Raw genomic sequence first — 6,000 nt, forward strand, 5'->3', positions numbered from 1 at the left:
TTATACATCTCCAATCTTCAACTGCTTTGACTTAAACAAAGAAACCAATAATACTATAATAACTCACGATACCATCTAATAATAAAATATATACCATATCTCCCCGTATAATCTGATATATGACACGATACTACAATAACGTATGACACCATCTAATAGTAAAATATTATGTCTCCTTGCACAATCTGATATCTAACGCAATCTAACTACAGATAGAATCTTGACACGTACCCATTCTGACTTGTTAAGGGTCACGAGACCAATTTTGACACGTTAAGTGTTTGATGCAATAAATATCTACAACTTCGGAACGTCAGTTGAACTTCAGATTGGTTTCCGCCAAAACATTTTTGCATTGTAGACTGTAGTCAACGATGGTGCTGTTCTCGCTGGATGCTGTCGAAAGGTGGACTTCTCAAATGGAGATTTGAAGAGATTTTTTTGAGATTCGGTGGAGGGATGATTCTGAATCCGTTTTGTAGGTAAAATAAATAGGAGTAAACGAGATGCAGGTGGAGATGGAATGATCGGATGTAGGAAGGAGTAAATGCTCAGGGGATTTTTAGACAGATTCAGGCCGTACTGAACGTAATACCTTACTCCTGTGTGTATGGTATAAATGCTCTAAAAATGACTCTGGAGGATCTGCTGTATCACAAGAATATTTGTCTAAGTCCAGAGCTTCGTGCTCCTTGTTCTTCGAGACTCGTCGATGTGTTCCGTGCTTCGATCTCTATCTCAGAAACTCTCTTTTTCTTCTCCAAGGAGCCCGTCCTGCTTATATACCCGCTGGAGCGGTAGCGTGCTCAGAAAGGATGGCGCGAGTTCCAAGGTGCCATAAATAGAAAGCAACCATCATGGACTGCTGCGCGAGGTGACAGGGAGGGTTGAAAATACGCCCCCGTCCGATCTTGTTCGTCATCATTCGGCTTTTCGACGAGTGCTACGGGGAGCACCCACCGGGCAGCCACCGAGCAGCCCCGCGTGCCCGCCCGGTCAGAGCAGGCCTGACACAGTAAGGTGACAGGTGGTGTGCCTCGAGCTCCGCGGCGTTATCCCGAGGCGCGCTAGATCACGCGCGATAGGACCCGTGCATTAAATGTCCCCACGCCTCCCTGCCAGGCCGTGGCAGGGACTAACAGTAGGCGTGGAGAGAGTGGTTGGAAGTGATAAGCCACGCGCCCTCTTAAATGCAGCATCGAGCCTCTCACCAATTGACACCTCACCGCTGAGCCTCTATGGGGACCACCGGCGAAGGACTTCTCAGGCCCTCGGGGAACTGTGAGTGCTCAGGGGCTACTGTTCGGAGCCCCGAGCACTCTCTCCCGGATATGCCCCCTCTTGGTCCTCGAGGAACCGAGTGCTCGTGGCCCACTGTTCACGGCCCCGAGCACTCTCTCCCGGAACTGACTATTCGGATCCTCAGAGAATCGAGTGCTCGGGGGCTACTGTTCATGACCCCGAGCACTCTCTCCCGGAATTGACTATTCAGATCCTCGTGGAACCGAGTGCTCGGGGGCTACTATTCACAGCCCCGAGCACTCTCTCCCGAAACTGACTTCCCTTGGGTCCTCAGGGGCCACTATTCGCAGCCTCGAGCACTCTCTCCTGGAACTTAGCTTTTCTTGTTATCAGGGAACTTGGATGCTCGGGGACCACTGTTCATAGCCCTGAGCACCCTCTTCCCAGCACTTAGTTTTCTCAGACCATCGGAGAACTCGGGTACTCAGAGACCACTGTTTATGGCCCCGAGTACTCTCTCCCGGAACTTGGTCTTCTCGGACCTCGGGGAGATAACCCCTGAGGGAGGGCGCCACATGGCACTCTGTTGTTCTGGCCTCGGGACTCGGGGACCCCTGATTCCTGTGTCACCAACAGACGTGATCAAGACGCAGTTGCAGGTGTATGTCCTCCCTTCCAACCTCTCCACTAGCGTGGCACCACCTTGTAAGATAGCTCGGCTCTTGCATGCTTCTTCTACTCCTTTCATTACCCTAACAACTAAGTAATTACCCGATTTAGACTAGCATACGATTTAGACATCTAACACAATCTTCCAATCAAATATAAAGGACGTGATCTCTTTATACTAGCATATTGTTAAATTAGTTTTCTCACCGGGATCTCTGAATCTCGATCATCGACGGTGTTGTGCCCGATGGACGTGATCAAGACGCGTGTGCTAGTGTATTTCCAACCTCTCCCACTACCCCAGAATAGGTTATTAAAGACATATTTTAAACTCTTTCACAGATAGTTATATGTTATATCTCTACAAAAGTGTCTGTGATATTGACCTTGTTACAGACGGTTTTAGAACTGTCTGCTACAGAGTTACACACAGACGGATTTTCTATAAAATCATCTATGCATAATAAGAATCACAGGCGGGTTTTTTTAAACCCGTCTATGTGCAGGTAGAGTCACATACGGGATTTGTTTAAACCCGTCTGTGTCTAAATATCATAGACAAAAAAAACATCTGTGTTATCCTTTCTCTTTATAAGCAAATTTACTTCCTGCTACGTAGCCAGTAAGCAAATTTGACCAGTAAGCAAATTTGCTTATAGAGGGAGGAGAAAGAATCACACAGATACACACTTCATAATTCACAAATTAAACATCATACTAACACATTATTCAGAACATCGATTACACATTATTCAGAACATAAAACACAAGTATTTACATATAACAAAGGTTAAGAACATCGAACAGATACACGTCACACTTTATTCAGAACACATAAACCTAGCTATCTAAACACAATCTCTAGCTATGCATCATTTGTCAATCAACGTCGTCTTCAAAAAGATAAAATGATTGACATCATAGTTACACCGTTGTTTGATGATATTTTGTTCATAACCTTGGTATATATTCTATCATCAGATGATATGCATATTCACATGTGTGCTATCCAAGAAGCAAGGAAAAGGAAAGCAAGAAAGCAAGCACCTGCATGGGCATTCACGTACATGCATGATAAAGAGTGCATGCATTCACAAACCACGTTTCTTTTTTCTTTCTCTCTCTCCAAAATACGTACATGAATACGTACAGCGCGGCCGGAGCACGAGTTAGCTTGCGCACGATTGCACGTACGTATAATACAGGATCGACGAACCTATCAACTCGTCGATATACGGAGCGCTCGACAAAAGTATAATCATATATTGATATGAGCTCATACATGCTACTCAGGAAGCAAGAAGAAGAGAAAAGAAGAAAGCAAGGCAACTTCATGCATGGGATATGCACGTGCACATGCCAAATAAATCTAGAGTGCATGCATGTACATGCACTCATGAAAGGCTCTGTAAAATACGTACTCTTATGTGTATAGCTCGGCGAGAGACGTGGGATGGTACCTGTTCTTCACACGCGAGTTAGCCGCCGCGCGGCTGCGCATACATGCAATATGGGATTGACGGATCCGGTATACGGAGCGCTCGGCGAAAGTATAATCATATATTTTGATATGAGCTATTCACGAGGCAAGAAAGAAAAGCAAGCATAAGCCTTCACGTACATGTATTATAAGCCAAACAAGAGCACGTGCCTGCATATGCACTCACAAGCCATTCATTTTCCTTTCTTTCTCTCTCTCTCAAATACGTACATGTATACATATAGTTTGATTGAGCTGCAGGATACCTTCCATGATGCTCCGGGTACAGATAAGCACGAAGCAGTTCGCAGAGCACGGCTACTCGTCACGCACGGAACGTTCGACGGTATTTTCTCCTTCATGTGTAGAGCAAACTGACTGGTGAGCCTGCATCGGAGTAACCCCACACTCCAGTGAGCATGGGCTAGCGCAAACATGCAGCCAGAGGAGCAGCATGCATATCCATTCCGCAAGGGGTGCGCTCATCCAACAGAGCCGCTGAACTGCACCCGGGGATCACGGTGAGTAAAACAGTAGCGGCGGCGGCGCTTCTCAGGCGTGCTCCTTCCCATCTACTGCCCTGCCATCTACCTATAAAAGGCCATCAACTCCACAGCAACCGGGAGGGGGGATTTTTCTACACACCAATCCATTCACATCTAGACGCAAACACCGTAGCACCGCCGGGAGCTCCGAGACTCACATTTGCATCAAGTGACGTAGCGACGCCTCCCTGCTCAGCCTCCATCTACATCAGCCTTACGAGCACACAGAGGAGCCATCGGCCAGAGGTTGGAGGTTGGGCCAACGAGGACCGGAAGGCGAGAAATCCATCTACAAGAAGCACACGTGAAGTCAAGGAGGAAGATGATGTTCACGTCGGCTATGGGTGAGCACAACCCATGATCTGTTCTCCCTTTCTCTCTCTCTCGCATATCGCATCCATGCATGGGAGCGCATGTAGCCTGCCCGTATGGTGCTATGGATGCTGCAGCTGAGGACGCTGAGCCTGCCGCGGAGGACGCCACCAAGACTTCGAGCCGCAAGCCACCCTCCTAGAGAAGGACTTCGTCATGCTCGCAACCTCCACGGACACTAATGGAGTTCGCCCTCACGCCGCCCGGAGAGAAGCGCTCCGTCACGATGACCCGTCCGCGATCCACCGAGGCTCGCCGTCCAGGTTGTCAAGCTTAAGACGGCGCCATCTGGCGAAGCAGCTTCCGAGGTGCAGTTGAAGATCCCGCCAAGACTATACAGGTCATGGAGCCACCGGCGCTACCAAGGCTGCCAGTGAACCGTCAGGGACGATGCTGAGGCTACCAAGATGTCGCACCGTTTGGCGAGGCCCCAACACCACCACGCTGGCCGCCGGAGGCATCGCGCATGACCTGAAGGCCAGCCCAGTATTTAGATACACTAGTGCATGTGTATATACAAATACGCATGTATACGTGCATGCATGCATGCACGTATTGCTACTAGATCACACAGTCAAGCAGTGGAGTCCGCAGGCTTTCCCAGATGGTGTTCCCCGGATGTTCATCTTTACTAATTGCCTCTCTTATCTTCTCATCCCGATGACACTACCAAGTCATCGAATCGGACAAGCCGAGCATCACCATGCATGTTCTCCCATCTACTACAATGACTACGTGTCGTTCGCGACCGACGAGTCCAGACGACCAGGGCGGGTGCAGCTAACGCATTAGCTGCGCTACCATCAGCTCATGGACATACGAGGCCATGGATGATGCTAACACCCTCGTCTACACCAACCACATCATCACATGCATGGAGAACGCAAAGCGAAGACTGAAGAAGACGACCACGTACACAGCTTAATCAGAGGTGTTCTGTGAGCTCGACTCGCGGATGTAATTAACTAGGAGTCTTTCGAGGCCCTGGGAACTAGAGGACAACGTCGCCCAAGTCAGATTGCCGTCAGCAGGTTATGGAGCACGCGCACATATATGGGCCGAGAAATTCTAGATGGATTTCTTGCATCCAAACAAATTGGCACGCCCAGTGGGACCTGGTTCTCCTCTCATCTTTGCTGTAACGTGGTTGTCGAATTCGTCTTCACCGTTCATCCAACCTGCACAAGCATGCTGCATGATGATCTTCGGCATGGAGCTGTCCTGATGAAAAGTCCCCTTCTTGCAGGAGGGCTCACCGCCAACACCTCAATGCCGCTTCTGATTCAATTTGGATCAATCCCACCTATGGCGGTTTTCCATCATGGCTCCAAGGTCTACATGCATCAGACCCAGGATCCAGCCCAGTTTCAGTCGAATCAGTCCAAGAAGGCGCAGAAGAGAGCTTCTGCCAAGGCTAAGAGGGAGCGTCGTAACTTGATGATTGAAGCCCGTACCCTGCTGAAGGAGTCCGTGGTGGCTGAGATCAAGGGAGACATTCGGTGTGCACAACAACTACGCATCAAGGCGGCCAACAGGAGTGCAAGTGTCGCGACTCTTTATTCCCCTACCCCGACTGCTGTTCCTGAGGTGTCTACACCAAATGTGCAGCACACTGAAGTAGAGCTGCTTGAAGCCTTGGAAGCTGTCTCTGGCAACCTACGCCGGCACATGATCAACGCTCGTCATGCATTG

The sequence above is a fragment of the Phragmites australis genome, chromosome 1 (genome assembly GCF_958298935.1).
Source record: "Phragmites australis chromosome 1, lpPhrAust1.1, whole genome shotgun sequence".
Classification (NCBI taxonomy): Eukaryota; Viridiplantae; Streptophyta; class Magnoliopsida; order Poales; family Poaceae; genus Phragmites; species Phragmites australis.